General features: G+C 45.2%; 1 long non-coding RNA gene across 2 annotated transcripts in view; it reads right to left on the minus strand.

Moving 5' to 3' along the window:
- LOC135366736 (uncharacterized) overlaps positions 1-16,756 on the minus strand; it is a 329,450-nt gene that overhangs the window by 243,259 nt on the left and 69,435 nt on the right. Inside the window, exons 2-3 of one of the 2 annotated variants that reach the window (XR_010414274.1) lie at positions 14,180-14,229; positions 57-371 (exon numbers count right to left, since the gene is read on the minus strand). The exons of the other annotated variant lie outside the window; for it this stretch is intronic. This is a non-coding gene — a long non-coding RNA (uncharacterized LOC135366736). Of the gene's footprint in view, positions 1-56; positions 372-14,179; positions 14,230-16,756 lie in introns of those variants that run through there. 2 annotated transcript variants of the gene reach the window in all.

A 16,756-nucleotide genomic window follows, 5' to 3' on the forward strand; every position in this document is an offset into this window, starting at 1 on the left:
TATTCAATGTTGTTGCCTGAACAAAAAAAAAAAAAAGTTTGGCCTGCGTTGAATTTGCAAAAGTTGAACTTGCTCATCGAATGTTTATTATTCAAGATATCAACTGTCCGTAAACATCACGGCTGGCTGGCAACTTGCGGAGCCACAATCTTCATATCGCCGGCGATCCACCGGGACCGTCCGTGTCTCCCCGGAAGATCGGGTATAGGGGATAAACGGTATAGGACGTCCCCAGTCGCCAGGACGGCTCCGGACCTCAAACGGGGGCAACGTGACACAGGACCATCGCTGACCATGGGGACCATCGTCAGCTGCAGAGTCCTTCGACGGCTCGTTCTCGCGCGGGTCATAAGTAAGCAAGTAAGCATTACCTGGTAAAAAGAAAGGAGAAGGAGAAGAATAAGAACAAGAAGGACAAAAAGAAGAAGAAAAAGAACGAGAAGACGAGGAACGAGAAGAGAAAGAAGAAGAAGAACAAGAACAAGAGGTCGAAACGGAAAAACAGGCTCGGATCAGAGCGGTGGCCACTACGGGGCCGCCTGCAGCTTTATGTCATTTGGGTTGGACTCTGTCTTAAGACGCGGCGAAGGTGTTAAAAGCCCTGGACCATATGCCTTTATCCTTTTGTAAAGTGATGTGTAGATGACCTACCTAGGACCAAGAAGTTACTTTTTGAAGGCACTTTGCGCTTTCCTAGAAGATTGCGGCATACACTGTCGCACGTGTCATGTTAAATAAGCTACAGCCCTACTGAGGCTGTCCTGCCTAACAGTAGTTTCAATCCAATCAAACTCAATTCAATCCAACCATCTGAACTGAAAGTGAAGCTTTGCACTGAACAGCGTCGTGCACGTCCTTCACTATAGGAACGCAAGGAACGCAGATCACAGTGCACTGCATAAATGAGTGTGCCGTGTGCAAGGAACACGTGACTGGACCGCTTTACACTTGAATACTTTCAATTTATTATGATCCGTCAGCTACTTCGTGAGCAACAAGCACTCGATCAATCTACACACCTAATCGTATCATTATACTGTATATATATATTTACGATCCCCCACGAAGCCAGCCTTTGCGCCAGCATGAAACGGGTCGAAACAGCCAGAATAATCCATCAATCAGATGGGCTCACGTGTTTCATTTAATATGGCACATTGGCTTACTGATGCCACTTTATGTGCACACACCTTTTATATTTAGCCTCTCTGACCCTGTTTCCTGGGGCAGCCTCGTACTTTGTTGTTATTCTTTTTTTCTTTCAATTTGTTCTTTTTCTCTATCCCAAATGCCTCACAGGCATTATGGCATTATTATAAGATACTCGTATGGGCCGGGTGTAGGATTGAGCACGGCCTTCTAGATTATAACGACCATGTCACAATCAGCAACCCGTATGAGGATCCCGTCCTCACGATCCGCCAGGGGCGCTGCTCATCGGCACGCCACGATTGGACGATGGAAATTTGAATTCTGAACGCGCAGAAGCGTATGTATGACTACCGTAGCAGACGACAGCGATAGCTCCTATGAAAACGCGTAGAATGATGATAATCAACCTCAGAATGAAACATCAGTGGAACGTCCACCGCTTGTACAGAAATACTAAGGTAAGCTGAAGTACAAAGTATTGTAGAAGTTGAGGAAGCAATAACTGGGACGATGGGAAGCGCCACCGCTAGCTTCCAAAAATGCGGCGCTGGGAAGGGGTACCCACGACATGGTCGTTATAATCTAGTAGGTCGTGGGATTGAGTTAAGTGCGACGCAATAGTCGTATCGTTAACTCGCAGGAGTGACATCACAATTATATGAGCATTTGTCATCTAGAAAAGCAATATAAAAAGTAAAAAACAACAAAAAAGTGAAGGACGAGAAGAAAGAAAAAAAGAAATCGTGAATAGCGGGAAATAAGGGGGGAGCTCGACAAATATCGAACGAAAACGAAGCAAACAAACGAAGAACTTGCTCGATAAGTTTTCTTTCTGCAAGCACCCGACTTGCATTCATTTCTCACGAAGACAGTTTCTGTGCATTTGTCAAGCTCAAAACCTTTTCCATGTCATCCCGCATCTTAATCTTTATATCCTTCTTTTTCCATTTAGTGCAGCCACGCCGCTGAACGTTTCCAATTTTGCATTTTCCGTAAGCATTCATGCAGGGAATACTTCTTCGGCGCCGCATGCATCCACTGGGAGACACGAAAAAAAAAAAAAAAAAGAAGAAGAAGAATGAAAGACGTAGAAACGTGCGAGAACACCCCCCCCCCCCTTCAAAAAAAAAAAAAGAGAAAAAATATCCATGCGTTTAGAGAAGGGCTCTTGTTGTGTCCGTTTGGTTGGCGTCATCCCAAGACCGTCGGAAAGGCCGAGTCAGAGAAATAGGCACAGGATTCCAGGAATCAGTCGCGCGTCAAATTCGGCCGAGATTGAATTGTCTGAAACAGATACGGCGCTGCACCGACTGGCGCGGAATTGGAGCAAAACAAAACTGTGTGGTTTTAGCGAATATATGTCTTATCGATCGCAGTATGCCTGGTGATCCGCTTCGATCTGTAGTTGACCGTGAGGATGGAAAGCGGAGGAAATGGTCCCTCGCATCCAGTGATAGTGACAACGACAATGTGGTGAGCATAGGTGCTACAAATATTTCCCGCTTCACGTATAAAAATAAATTTAAATTAATTAATTTTAAATTTCTGTATGTTTTAAATTAAGGTTCAAGTTGATGGTGCACCCGCCATCCTTTGCTTCTGCATTCACATTGGACAGAGGGATTGTGTTAAAACCAGGTCATGTGTTGTATACGTGTGATGCGACTATGTTACACCACGGCCCTAGCTTCAAACCGAAGTCTTGGCGAGTCTTGCCGGGAGTCGTTTTGTCAGTCGGTCTAATTTTTTCTGCCCAGGCCCAAGCTTCCCTCGTCGTGAATCTGGCCTGCCATCTCGCCTGCATTTATGATATTTTGTCTGTCGGCTATGCAAACTAGCGACACACGTAGACACCGCAAACGTAGACAAACAGGCCCCGTTCGAAGTATCGGCAGATCGCGACATGAGGCTCCTGCTCCAAACGAGAGATTCTTCGGTACTCATTATATATATATATATATATATATAAGTTCAAAAAAAGACGCAGAAACAGATTTTAGGGAAGTTACAAACACTAGTTTATTACATAGGGAGGGAGACGTTAAAAAGTAAAATGGGCAAGGGGTCGACGTTTCGACAGTGGCACCGTCTTCGTCAGGACAAAGGGACGTCCTGACGAAGACAGTGCCACTGTCGAAACGTCGAGCCCTTGCCCATTTTACTTTTTAACGTCTCCCTCCCTATGTAATAAACTAGTGTTTGTAACTTCCCTAAAATCTGTTTCCGCGTCTTTTTTTGAACTTCTGTAAAACTTCGTGGCCGTTTGATAATCATTTTACCTCACCCTATATATATATATATATATATATATATATATATATATATATATATAAATTTCTTTTTTATAATGCTTAACGCGATTCGAATTTTCATTTGACGTGTCTTCATTTTGTACGTAAATAAAAAGAAAGAAACGAAAAAGATAAAGAAAGAAAGAAGGAACGAATGAATGAATATATGAGAAACGCGATTTTTCGTGATCTTCGGACAAGTTTCTTAGGCCCAAACCGAAAACCCTACCCTCCCTCCCTTCCCCCAATTGAGTCCAGGAGCACCGAAGCACCGAAATATACTGGTAAGGGTACATTTCACGCACATCGAATAACTCCTCGCGGTGCTATACGATTCTCAAAATGTACGGCGAATCCCATAGATGCTGAAAGGCAGTGATGGCCAGTAGTTAACTACATGTAGTCAAACTACCTGATTGTAGTTAAAAAGTAGTTATCAACTACTTGCAGAAATGTAGTGGCAACTACTAGTTAAACTACTATTTCGAGTAGTTAACTACAGTAGTTAGGTTACTGCAGGTGCCAACTACTTCCGATTTTGCCGCAAGCTTTATGGCACGATTGTGCTTCCGACTTTTACCTTGAGCTACATGTTTGATGAGAATGGAGGTGCAGAACAATTGTGCCGTGAAATGCGTACTAAATCTTCACCTTTATCGCTGCTTGTGATTCATATTTAGGTGTCCAAGAACACTATAGAATGGGATGGGTGTCGATGGACAACGTTAAGTAGTTATAGATGTAGTTAAAGAAGTAGTTTTAACTACCTCCACTGAAAAGTAGTTGAACTACTAGTTAAACTACTCCATTGCGAAGTAGTTAGTAGTTATAGTTAAACTACTGTAGAAGTAGTTAGTGGCCATCACTGCTGAAAGGTGCCGCACCTCGCTACGCCAGTGGAATAGGACCCCTCCCCCCGCCCCCCCAAGTTGAATGTTGGTATGATGTTCAGAGAGCTCTCTGTATGCCTACGGACGAAAGAAGCAAATTGAAACACACAAGCAGGCAAGACGAAACGGCAGGCTGGCTGAAACGTTCGTGTCGTCCATATTATCGTCCGTTGCAGGCACAGTGTAGACTAGACTCCTACTTTCGTCTCCTCTGTTTGTGGCCTACTTTGTCATTTTGCCAGCTTTGCCCGATAAACCAGTGTGGCGTAATAGCCCACCGCACATGTCAGGTAATCCTACTTTTTATCTCGCTGTCATGGATATGGTAACTCCGTGCATAACCATATAACTGTTTGCTATAATTCCACCCAATGATGACATAAACAACTAAACTACATAACTGAACAATATACCAACAAACAACATAGACTGCCCTGGCATAAACAATACAGGACTATGGTAGAGGGCAACGTTAAAACCCTGCAATCACGTCCGCGTGGAAAGTGGAAGGCTGCTGTCATGATATCCTTGAAGACCCCCTCATTATCGTCAAAATATTTCCTACAATTAACTGCTTTCCGCGTTTCTCCGAACGCTATACCGCCTCCTAATTGCAACCATACAGAAAAAAAAAGAACAAATAAATCGTATTCCAAACAAATCAAAGGAAGCAGTGACTCGCTCTCTATCAATTAAATGGCAACGAGAAAAGCGTGCCACACAGACGCATTAAGTGCGGTTCTCTTCTTGGATCGTTCGATACGAAGAGTGGGAAATCGTGGCACACAAAAGAAACACACTTAAGCAGCCCAGAAGCTTCTTCTTTCCCGCCCCCCTCACACGTTCGCTTGACAACTTGAAAACTTCCAAATCACTCCTGAAGTCAGAAACAAAAGGGGGCGCGCGCGCAGCAGCAGAAACAATAAGTTTGAAGCCGGGAACCTATACAAGAGGCGCTCTCAAAGCCGGATATGTTTCCTCCCCGCCCTCTCTCTCTTTTTTGGTACTTAACTTTATTCCTTGCCATCAGATAAGTCCCGGAGAAAATAAACGACTAGCGCTCGTCAGGACATTACAACAAAGGTTGTTGCACAATTTTCTCGTTTTTCTGTATATTTTGAGGTTATTTCCTCTTTCCTTCCTTTTGTATAAACTGGGCACAATAAGAATAACTCGAGCGTACGAGACAAAAGAACTGTTCGCTTCCGGAACCCAGTAGCTTCTCCCCCCCCCCCTTCCCCACCTTTTTGCGAAAGATGGGGCCATGAATGTCGAAGCTATTCATGTGGGTCTCTAATTACGCTAAAGCGAGGAACGCAAACATTTTGCATTTAAGACAGTTTGAAAACAGAGTCGGGAAATCAAACATGGCATTTGTACTAATTACATCTTGCAGCGTTGTCCCCACGCTTGTCGTCAATGATGATTGTTGGTATGATAAGTAAATCTGAATTGGAGTACATTGGAATGAGGTAACATTCCCTTGAGAGCAACAGACAGAGCACAAAGCACACACAAGAAGACAGATAATGTTCTGTTTTGTCTCTCTCATTACCCCCATTTCCAAGGAAACGTTACGTCATTCGGTTCCATGATCTGTCGCGACCTAAACCGAGGCAGGTCTACTCGATGCCTTCTCTCCCTCATTTGCTACCTAAGCAGATAAAGTCCGGCGTCGTTGGCTTCAACCAATCTCCGCATATCACTTGACGAGCAGAGGGATGTGTGGCTACGAGAGGATGTCCATGCGGCTGATTGTGGCTCGTTGTCATGGATACGGCCGCTAAAACAGGCTCTTACTGATCACGTCACTCTCGAGCTGCGGTCGGACAATCTTTCTTCTAGATGGCGCTGAGTGTCAGCAGTGGAGCGCACATGGATGGAACTATATGCAAGGGGGGCCCGTACCTTTGTGACAAAAGGGTCTTGCGCCTTTTGCAGATGTCGTATGCACTCTGTAATGTGCGTGCCCTAATTTTTGAGCGCTTCGATTGAATCCGATCGAACATAAAAAGTACAGAGAGAGGTTGAACTTGTGAACGGTAAAGTGACACATAAGTTGTTTTGCTGAGCGTAAAAAAGCTTTCGAAGAGGACTCGTGACCTATAGAATAGAATGGAAGTGGAAGGGAAACAATGGAAACGTAGGTCGCACTGGTGCGACCAGCTGTTCCATGATGCTCGATGTGTGAAAGCACTGAATGATTTGAAAGATGAATTCAGCACGTATGTCCTTGAGGTAGTTCGCCAGGGCATACAGCGCAGGTTGCTGGTGCTGTTTTGGCCAGCTCCCCAGTACCTTCTCAACATTAAAAGGTCGGTTGTCAAGTTTAGCAAGGGCGTTCTTCAGTGTTCGACGACTAGAGTCGAAGCGTCGGCAGGTGACCAACACGTGCTCCTGTCACGTGCACGTGTGTGTCCTGTGTCATGACCTGTTGCACATAGGATTCGTAATCTCTAAGAAGATCTATAGCTTTAGCTGCACAAGGTCTGCCACTTGCAGAAGGAATCTAACTTTTTATTTATATACGTGTCTTCTCTAACTTACTTTCTGTCTATGAATGTGATGGTGGTGATGATGATGATGATGATGATGATGATAATAATGATGGATAGAAGAAAAAAATGGGGAGGTCTAATGTCTCTCTATGGTTTGCTACGGTTTGCGAACCAATCGCAATCTGTACAGCGCCAAGAAGAGAGTGAGAAAAAAAAAGATTTTCTAACTGCAGCATTTTCCTCCCCTTGGGCTATATATCTCCCCATCATCATTTCCCGCTTCATGGAGGTTGCAACATGCATTAGGGACATATCGAGTTTCCCCTGATACGATGGACGTGATGGGTTTACGTATCGGCAAGGGTTTGTTTCTGCCAGCCAGGAGCGAAGCGTTCGTTCCGTAAATCACAGCGGGTGTCTAGTGCGTGTGAAGCCCGAGCAAGCCGAAGATAGTAACAGTGATGTATGATGAGAATCGGGTCGCTTCGACTCCAACGGATTTCACGTCGCGCGGCAGGTGGACAACTGGAAGTACAGTTTAGTTCGAGGTCGTATAGCCGCGTATGTAGTATATCCACTTTACTGTTACGGGGAGGTTGGCTTCATGGCAGTGGTACGAGAAATATTTCGAGTATTTAAATAAACCGAACCGATCATTTTAATTTATTGATTTGTCTTCTTCCTTTTTCACGTCAATCAATCAATCACAATCAACCAATCACAATCAATCAATCAAACCAACCAATCAAATCAACCAGTTTAGTGCTATTCAGTGCGGGTCAGCAGAATGAGGGCTCACTCTTGGACAACAGCACACGCGACGAGTCAGATTGGAGTCGTCGCGTGCTGTTGCGAAAATTCACACCAGCTGGCAGGGCTGGGCAAGATGCTTCAAAAAAGTATCTTCGATGCCGATACTCGATACCCTCAAAAATTGTATTTCCGATACCGATACAAGATACAGAACCGAAATTGATTTTCGATGCAGATACTCGGTACTGTATCGTCGATACTTCGATACATAACGGAAATCCCGAATATAATACAGTTGGTGTTATGATTAGCAAAGTTTATATTACTGAAATCACAATATAATAAAGCTGGTGTTATAATTCGCGAAGTTTACATCACTGAAATAACAATATAATAAAGCTGGTAATATGATTAGGGAAGTAAAAACATTTATTCGTTATTTCTAAAGCCTTTAGTGTATTCTTATAGCACACTTTTTCTGACAGGGCTTGAACGTATCCGACCGCACGGATTTAATGAAGCTGCACTGTCTAAGCAGCTAGTCTTCTTAGAACTTTAGACTGAAGCCATGGGTACGTTGAAACGATCGCATCAATAAGCAGCCTAGCAAAAAACAATTCTTTAAGACAATGTTCTTCGTGCGTACCGGTCTGTGAGCACTTGACTATACATACGAATAAACCTGAAACTTTTTTTCTGCTGCTTTTATCGTTTGGTACTGCCGTGCTTACCCGGTAGCCTCTGACTTTGCCTCTGACTTGATTTTCTTAGATGCCCGTTGCGAATTGTGAGCTGTAGGACGGGTTACAGCGCTCAAGCTAAGCCGGCGGTTATTCTTTCTGCATGGCAGACGCGGAATCCACACTTCAAGTCATGTGGACGAGCTCTTGCGCACTGAGGAAGGGGACATCGGGCAGCGCAGTTCCAGAAGCCGTAGAAAGAGACGGAAAAGATTCTTCTGGAACCAACTAGAAGCCGCGCGCGCCCACGAACGCGCCCCAGGGCAGGGCCCAGGGCCTCCTCTCCGGGCGACCTTGACGATGGAGAGCGCGCGGACGTAAGCTTCGAACGAATTTATGGTCGACATGTCTACGCCGCTGCGGCCTGGCTTGTACTACCGCCTGAGCGAGCGCCGCCGTCCCTAAGTCTCGCAACAGCCTCAATATTTGCCATTTTTGGCACGTGATACCTAATACCGATACACAAAATGTATCGAAAAAGTGGTGGGCAGTATCGCAGATACATGTATCTTCGATACTGCCTCAATTTTTCAACAGCCTCAATATTTGCGTCTTTTTTTAGTATCGAGTATCGTTAAAATACACGATACACTAAAAATGTATTTTCGATGTCGATACTCCGATACTCCCATTTTTGGCACGTGATACCTAATACCGATACACAAAATGTATCGAAAAAGTGGTGGGCAGTATCGCAGATACATGTATCTTCGATACTGCCCACCACTGCCATCAGCTGGTATGCCTCTTTTTTTCTCCCTATGAACATGTACGCGGATAACTGGAGGAATGAGCTATAAAAACTACCTCATGTACAGAGGGAGGGGATGTGTTTACCGAAAAACGAAAGAGAGGAAAGGTTAGTCGGGCGCAGGCCGACTTGCTATTCCTTTCAAAAGAAAGAAAGAACGAAAGAGCCCGACTGAAAAATGAAAAGGTGGCCTTAGAGGCTGGTCGAGAGGCCGGAGATATGAAGGAAGCGCAGGACGGTAGTCGGAACCGCCTCCTGTTAGTGCAGGACTGGGCTGAGCAGAGTAGCCAGAGAGAAGTTGGGTTAACCAATTTGTCGTAAGTGGCGTTCTGAAAGGTTTGCGGTACCGGAAATGGCATAGGATGTGAATAGAGCAATTGATAAATGTAATAAAGTCACATACGAGCAACTCTTCTGTCAATTGAAACAGGCAGAATCATGAAACTTGATTATAGGAAAGCAGGGTTTGGATCCACAGCACTACACAGGCTACACGCACGAGAAGAGACAGACGCAAGCCCTGACAAGTGCAGAATTCGATTTACAAAAAAAAAAAAAAAAAAAAAAAAAAAAAACATGGAACAACTACAGAACTTAGTATCTGTGTTCGCTACTTCTTTTCCCGGAGTTACGATGGCCTGACGAGCTTAGTTGAGGAATGGAGAAGAAGTACAAAAAATGAACTGCCGTATCGTCCGGCTAACGCAATCAGGATGCTCTCAATTTCTTGTAGTATACGCTGCCGAACGAAGAGGATTTTGAAAACTGTTTGGAGAGGATCGAAGTACAGACTACTACGATGTTAAGGCCTCTTCAGTTTTGTACGAGAGGTTTTAGAATTTACGAGCAAAATAACAAAACGTTTGCGCGTGTTATACAAAAACAGTGCTTTACCGTGTTTGGAAATTTCTAATGGAGTTTCCTTATCCTTACCCTGATGCTTCTCTTATACGCTTTATCTCCCTCTTTCACTGTGATTCAATGTGATTCACTGTGATGATTTCAATCATCGTTGAAACAACAGTGGATATAAGCAGTGTATGAATGTTAATAGATTAAGGCAGTAGGACCCTCCAGCACAGACTTCGCTGTCATCTATGTCAACATCTAGGAGATGTATGAAAATCATGTCGGGAAAAAATTGTTTCGTTCAGATTTAATTCCTTCTTAGCGCCGCGAAGCACCTGTGACCATAATCGGCGTACAGATTTAGACAGATGGAGCAAGACAGTACAGGAGTAGGGAACAGGGGGGCTACGAAGAGTAGGGATGCATCCTGGGCCGACTTCAGGGGGAACTGTGCCGACAGCCGGTCTCGAGGGTCAGCCTGTAAACCCAAAGGGAACCTCAGACAGCGAAGCCGGTAGTAGGTTTCGAACCCAACACCTTTTGTGCTTTTGTCGACTCGGCCATGTCGCTGTTTCCATTGATAGATTGCCCTTGATCGATTTACTAGAAAAATTAACTATGGAGATTTGCTCAGATTTTTCACTACATGGAGTTCGAGCTTACTAAAACTTCATTGTGTCTTCGAAACGTATGGACAAGTTGTAATCGTATGCAAGTAGTTGCAGATATGGTTTGAAACTATGCTCTCGAATGGTATTATCACAAAAACAGAGCGACGAGATTAATAAGGGTACATGGCAGTAAAACTGAATACTTGTCACGCGACCAAACGGACACAGCAATAGTTTAGAAGGGTGACAACGAGAGTACAGCTACTCGACTTCACATCTGCAAAAGACGTCAACGTTAACGAGGAAACTTTCACGTAAAATTAGAGGACATACCAGGCTTTTGTACAGCGTGTACGTTTTCTCTACGTTTTCTCTACGTTTTATCTCGAATTGAAATAAGGAGTTACAGGTAAAAAGCTACGAAAAGCAGCTTAACCGCCCTGGTATACCTGCATGAAGTAGCATAATATTATGCTGCCACTCCTCGTTTAGTATCCTATTTCATTCCCCTTCGTTACATATTCAACATAGTTCATAGCTCTGCACGGCGTACCAATAGCACGCCAAATCAGATTAAATAGTGATGAACACAGTGGGGAGATACATGAAGGGGCTGTGAAGGGGCGTTGAAGTTTTAAACTCATAGCAACAGCAGACACATCAGCAAGGTCCAGCCATCGCCAAGAAAGCAGTATGTCGAGGAACCGTCTCATCATCACTCGCCCTTCCCACTTACCTCTCTCAACGAACGAATGCTCTCGCACACAATAAACTACCTCCGTGAACATTAAACAACTGCCATAAGCAGACGCACACACAGCCGTAACTTCGCAGGAACAGCACAAAAGTTCGTCCCGCGCGGTTTCTGTTTCGCTCTGTGCGCCTGCGATGCAACCCCAGAGCTATCGGGGAAGCAGACGGCATTGATGCACCAGCCGCATGTGGTCGTCGTTGGGCGATTTATTTTATTTTCTACTTCCCTCGGGCAATTTCCCTCTACTTTTCCGCCAAGACGTACAAAAGGGACTGAGCCTGAAATAGAAAAAGACGTGGATGTCCGAACGTCGTTTGGCGCGTACAGCCGGCGTGCAGACGTTTCTGACGCGACAAAAGAATTTCATCTTTTTTTTTTAGTAGATGACATATATAAAGGAAGTTCTTTCGTCGACGGTGAGCTACCGTTATCGGCCTGTGCGAAACACAAAAAGCAGGGGGGTGGACAGTGAGAAATGGCGGTGTGATTCGGTCTTTTTTCGACTGGCCAAGTTGCTGGCGATGAAAGAAAACGCCATGAATGACCATTTCATTCCTAAACTTTTCGCTTAAAAAAAATTTATGAAATGAAAAGCTTTTTTTTTCGGCTTCAAGAATCGAAATGGCTGCTGTATCTGATGACCCTAATCGCCGTGCGTGACTGCGTATAAAAGCTAGGACGATTTTTTTCCCTTTCAAAGGCCTGCTTTGTTGTGAACTTTTGCTGAAGTAATCTGCTTCTCTAAAGGCAAGAATGAAGACACTTCCGCGCACAGTAGTATTGCCACTGCACCACATGTGCTACGCCATCTTTTGGCCAGTGATGGGCGAAGTACCGGGAAAAGTACTTCAAGTAAAGTATTAAGTGCTTGCAAAAATATGTCTTTTAAATACAGTAAAAAGTCCTGCCGGCACTAAATGCTTTAAGTAAAGTACAAGGCAGTGAGAAACGTACTTGAAGTACTTTTTAAGTAGCCTCAAATACATCATGCTGTTTTCATGCGTCTTTCTCTTAGCTGTTTACGGATACTGCACGCACGCACGCTATACACATGCACAAACGAAGCGGAAGATTACCTTGAGGCGTGCCAGTTCATCGGCTCCGACAGGATTGCGAACTGGCTAAAATAGGCCGAGGTGCAGTGCTGTGAACACCACAATGAACACTGTGGTAGTGGGTCAGGTCCAGCTGCGGCGCCCGCTGTCACGCAACGAGGCTCGCAGGGCTCACACAAAGATACTTCAGGTACTTCAACCAAAAGTACAGCAAAATGTACTTAAGGTAAAGTGGAAATCAGTATTACTTTAAGTAAAAGTAAAAGTACCCCCAAAGTACTTTATGTGCTACTTAAGTACCGAGTATTTCAAGTACTGCCCATCGCTGCTTTTGGCGTATAGACCTTGTCGCGTTAGTCTCAAACCACCAGCCTCCGTGAGCTCCGTAGCCTCGTTCCAAGCGACGACACAACAGCGGTGAACTGCCAAAATCGCTCTTCCCATTGGGATGAATACTGGTGACCGCCGTCTTTAATGAGTATGACTAATGATTTCGTAACATTCCATATAACTAGTCATCAGGTAAACATATGAGTAGTGTATCGATGTTCAAAAGATCAAGGAAAAAGAAGACTGGTTGCTTCCGCATGCGATATGCACAGTTGTTCACGTGAGGAGTGCTGGGCGATGCGTTATCTTTTCTACACCGGTTCCCGAGCGGGAGAAAATGAACGGACACGAAATGAACACGAACGAACACGAAAATGAACGAACACACACGGGAAAATGAAAGAACTCGGCAAACGGCAATCCACACGTGCACAGTTCCTGTGCCGTGGATTGCCGATTGCACGAGGTGGCCGCACTAATGGCGGCGCCCATTCCTTGAATCGCGTTTTTGAGTTTTGTGTTACTGCGATATTCCTACATTAATTTTGTTTCGATTTCGATGTTTATTGAACGTTAATTTCTGGTGCGTGTTTCCAATAATATAAATTCGTTCAGTTTTCTGATTACTAGGAGCACCTCCCAATGGAATGTGACACTGGTATTTTTACATCTACAAAGCGGTGTAGTCAGAGGCGTTTCGTAGAGGAGGGAAAAGTTGCAGACCTGATATCGGGGACTCTACCTTCTTGCGCTCTGATGTCCTGTGTGGCTGTACACGAGCTCGATACGCGGCTCTCGTTAGGAATTCGCAGTTTGTGTTTACTGCCGTGTACTCGCTCCGCCCTCATGGATCCCTGGAGCCAAGATCGCCGTCCGAAGGCCATCTCTTGCAGCTTCCGTCACACAACAGTCTCCGTTGGACAATCTGACTGTCTTCCCTTAACCTAACTATGTGTCCCATAAGCTCAACAACAACAACAATGTCGCCGCAGTCGTCAGCTCTGTTTGAAGGTCACTGGGAACACTCAGCGGGTGTTGGAAGGAGGCTGCGCTTCCCTGTGTGGAGGGAAAAGCAAGGGAAGGCGCTGCGGTAGAACTGCGCTTCGTTAATCAAAGAAGATAGTCGGATCGGCAGTATCGGCTCTGGGGATCTCTGAAGGCGGAGCGAGAACACGGCGGAAAGAGAGAGTCCTTTGAAGCGCACTAGACTATAGAGAGTCATGAGGGCGGAGTGAGGAGACGGCGGAAAGGGAGCGCACCAGAAGGTGCACTATAGGCTCCAGGGATCTCTGACGGCGGAGCGAGAATACGGTAGACTGAGAGGACCCATTGAAGCGCACCGCGCTCTAGGGGTTCCTAAGGGCGGAGCGATGAGGCAGCGTAAAGAGAGGGCCCCCTTGAAGGTGCACTAAACTCCAGAGACTCTCGACGGTAAACACAGCAAGTGATTTACAGGACAAGGAAGGCTCTAGGCCAGACGGAAATAGATGTCCGTCGATACATACCAGAGGAGGCCTTTCGACGGGTACTTCGAGCAAGGCCAGAAGCGGAAGTCCTGGAATACAGAAAGTGCGCCGAAGCCCATCAACGTAAGTTGGATCGCCTCTGCCCAGGCATCCAAAGCTCACCTAATGTCGTTCTCATTCACAGGATGCGCGCATACGTAACCATAAGCTCAAACTTAATCACATTTTGATCCATCTACATAGCACCTTTTAATTCTACACTGACATTCACCGCAATCTCCACAACATCTGTGTCACATACCACTCACAACCTCTAACCACACCCCTAATCGAACACGAAAGAAATCTTTCATCGGGCATCGAAATGGCACAGCTCACAGACAAAAACCACACACACACACACACATACTATCATAAGGTCCCGTACACGACAAGCCAGTACGGCAGGGCGCACGCCGCTTATCACGGATGTCCGGCAACCTCTTATCAGCCCTGCTCGCGTCGTTTATAACCACGCCGTCCAACGCGGAAGGTCTTTTTTTGGCTTAACCTGACTTCAAAGGGAAGGCACTATCAGTCGCTAACGGTCGGCTGGCTTCTACGACGAGCCTTCTCATGGTCTTCAAAGGGGAAGAATTCGGCGGCGTCTGCAACCTCTGACGTCGCCTCAATCGAAGGCTGTGCATCTTTTACGTTTACCCTTGCGGTCGGGTGAGCCTCACTTTCGACAAGCTGTCTAGTCTGAAAGGGGTGGATCGTGGCGCCCTCTTTGACAGTCTGTGGAACTTATTCGGGCTATGACCGAAATGGGGTGTAAAATTAGCCACGCATGAAGAGGCCTGATTAAGTCGCGCAGCGTAAAAGTTTGGAAAGAGTGAGCCAGCGATGGGTGGCTGACGCTTATCGCTTATCGGTACGGGGCGAATCAGCGGTGGGGGACGGGGCCAGTGTGTGTGTTTGACTGGTGAATCCCTCAAGATACTGACGTGTTTGCACCCCTTCGTCTTTTCTAAAGCAATCATTATGGTTATTTGGAATAATTAAAAGAAAAAGCTCTACAACAACAGCAAATAAAGGATGGTGGCCTTTTACAGGTTTTGCCCTTCGCATCCTTTCGAAATATTGTGTTTAACTTTCATGCTGATATAAAAGAGAAACGTTTAATCCACGATGATGATACGAGGTGTTTCACTGCATGAAGTGCGATACCTCATTTCATCACATGCGCACTGTTAAAAGATAATTTTTCGGTGTCCTCGTTCCAACTGAGCTATAGCTGGACGGGACAAAAAGCAAATGGCAAAGCAACAACAAATTTATTTTGTGTGGGAGAGATTTACTAGGCGGATTTCACATGGTACTATACAACAAGCACAACACACACGTAACATACACAACACAAGATCAACGATACAGGGCGATGCAAATTGCAGATACTAACAAATGAGAGTCAATGAACAACTTTATTTTAGATGATGAATGGGAAGTTTCGTCGCTAGGGGGCGATGCTGGCGACGGATGGGGCGACGGGACGTCCCGTCTGTGTTTTACCCACTCTTGTCCGTGACTTCGCCTGCTGCTTGTCATACACGCTGCGTAATCTATGTAAATGAAATGGCGCGTTTTCAAAGTGGCACAATCTAACGTGTTCCACGTTACCGGACTTAATAATGCCTCACTTTAAGAGGCGCACAAATTATTCCGCCTCACGTGTTTGCATATGCATTAAAGATCGGTTGCCCCCCCCCCCCTTGATGGCGCCCCGAAGGCGTAATTAAGTCAACAAATCCAAAGCCTCCTCTCATCGAACGTCACCGGCACATCATATCAGCACTTTGCACAGCCCTTCTTAATTTCCCAATTAATTCGCAAGAAATCTCATAAATCGCTCGTATCACCAGAACCCGCAGTGCAGGTGTTGATAATAACGCTTCTGTTCTTCTTTTCTTGCGATAAATAGGAAAGAAACAAAAGAGGAGAGATAAGTAGCTACTGTTGGCTCCGAGAATAGGCTCTCTGCGCGGATTTAAAAGATGAGAACTTTCTCATTAAGTTCAGACTCTTGTGTTCCGACCCTGCTTTCTTCTCCTTTACTAAGCCTAAGACAAATGAAAGGATTAAGAGGTTCCAGCGATACTACGTGTTTTCAATCGGCGGACGTTTTCTCAGAAGGGAAACACTGATTTATGTTTCCGTTAAGAACGGTGATTTACGAAGAGGAAGAGAAAGAATGTATTAGCTTGATTTCATTTGTCATCCCGGGCTTTCGTGAAACAGGTTCGTCTTACTTTGCGACAGCGATGGCTTTGGTATGTGCTGACGTGACGATACGTTGAAGTAATGTCTCAATAACGAGAGGGTTTCGGTTGCGTGGTTTTGCCAGACCGATCTGATATTCGTTACAAGTATAGCGACTTATTCTGGGGAATACGTAACCTGTAACTCGAACTATTTAACACTCTTAGCTACAGTAACTGCATGTAACTGTAACGAAGTTACTCGGATAGCGCGGTATTTTTGCCATATGTGCGCATGCTCTGAGGCGACTTTCTGGTGATGAAGATGATAAGGACTTTCTTTGCAGCTGTACCTCGCTACAATCCGAGAAAAGCAATT

This window comes from Ornithodoros turicata, chromosome 8 (assembly GCF_037126465.1).
Source record: "Ornithodoros turicata isolate Travis chromosome 8, ASM3712646v1, whole genome shotgun sequence".
Classification (NCBI taxonomy): Eukaryota; Metazoa; Arthropoda; class Arachnida; order Ixodida; family Argasidae; genus Ornithodoros; species Ornithodoros turicata.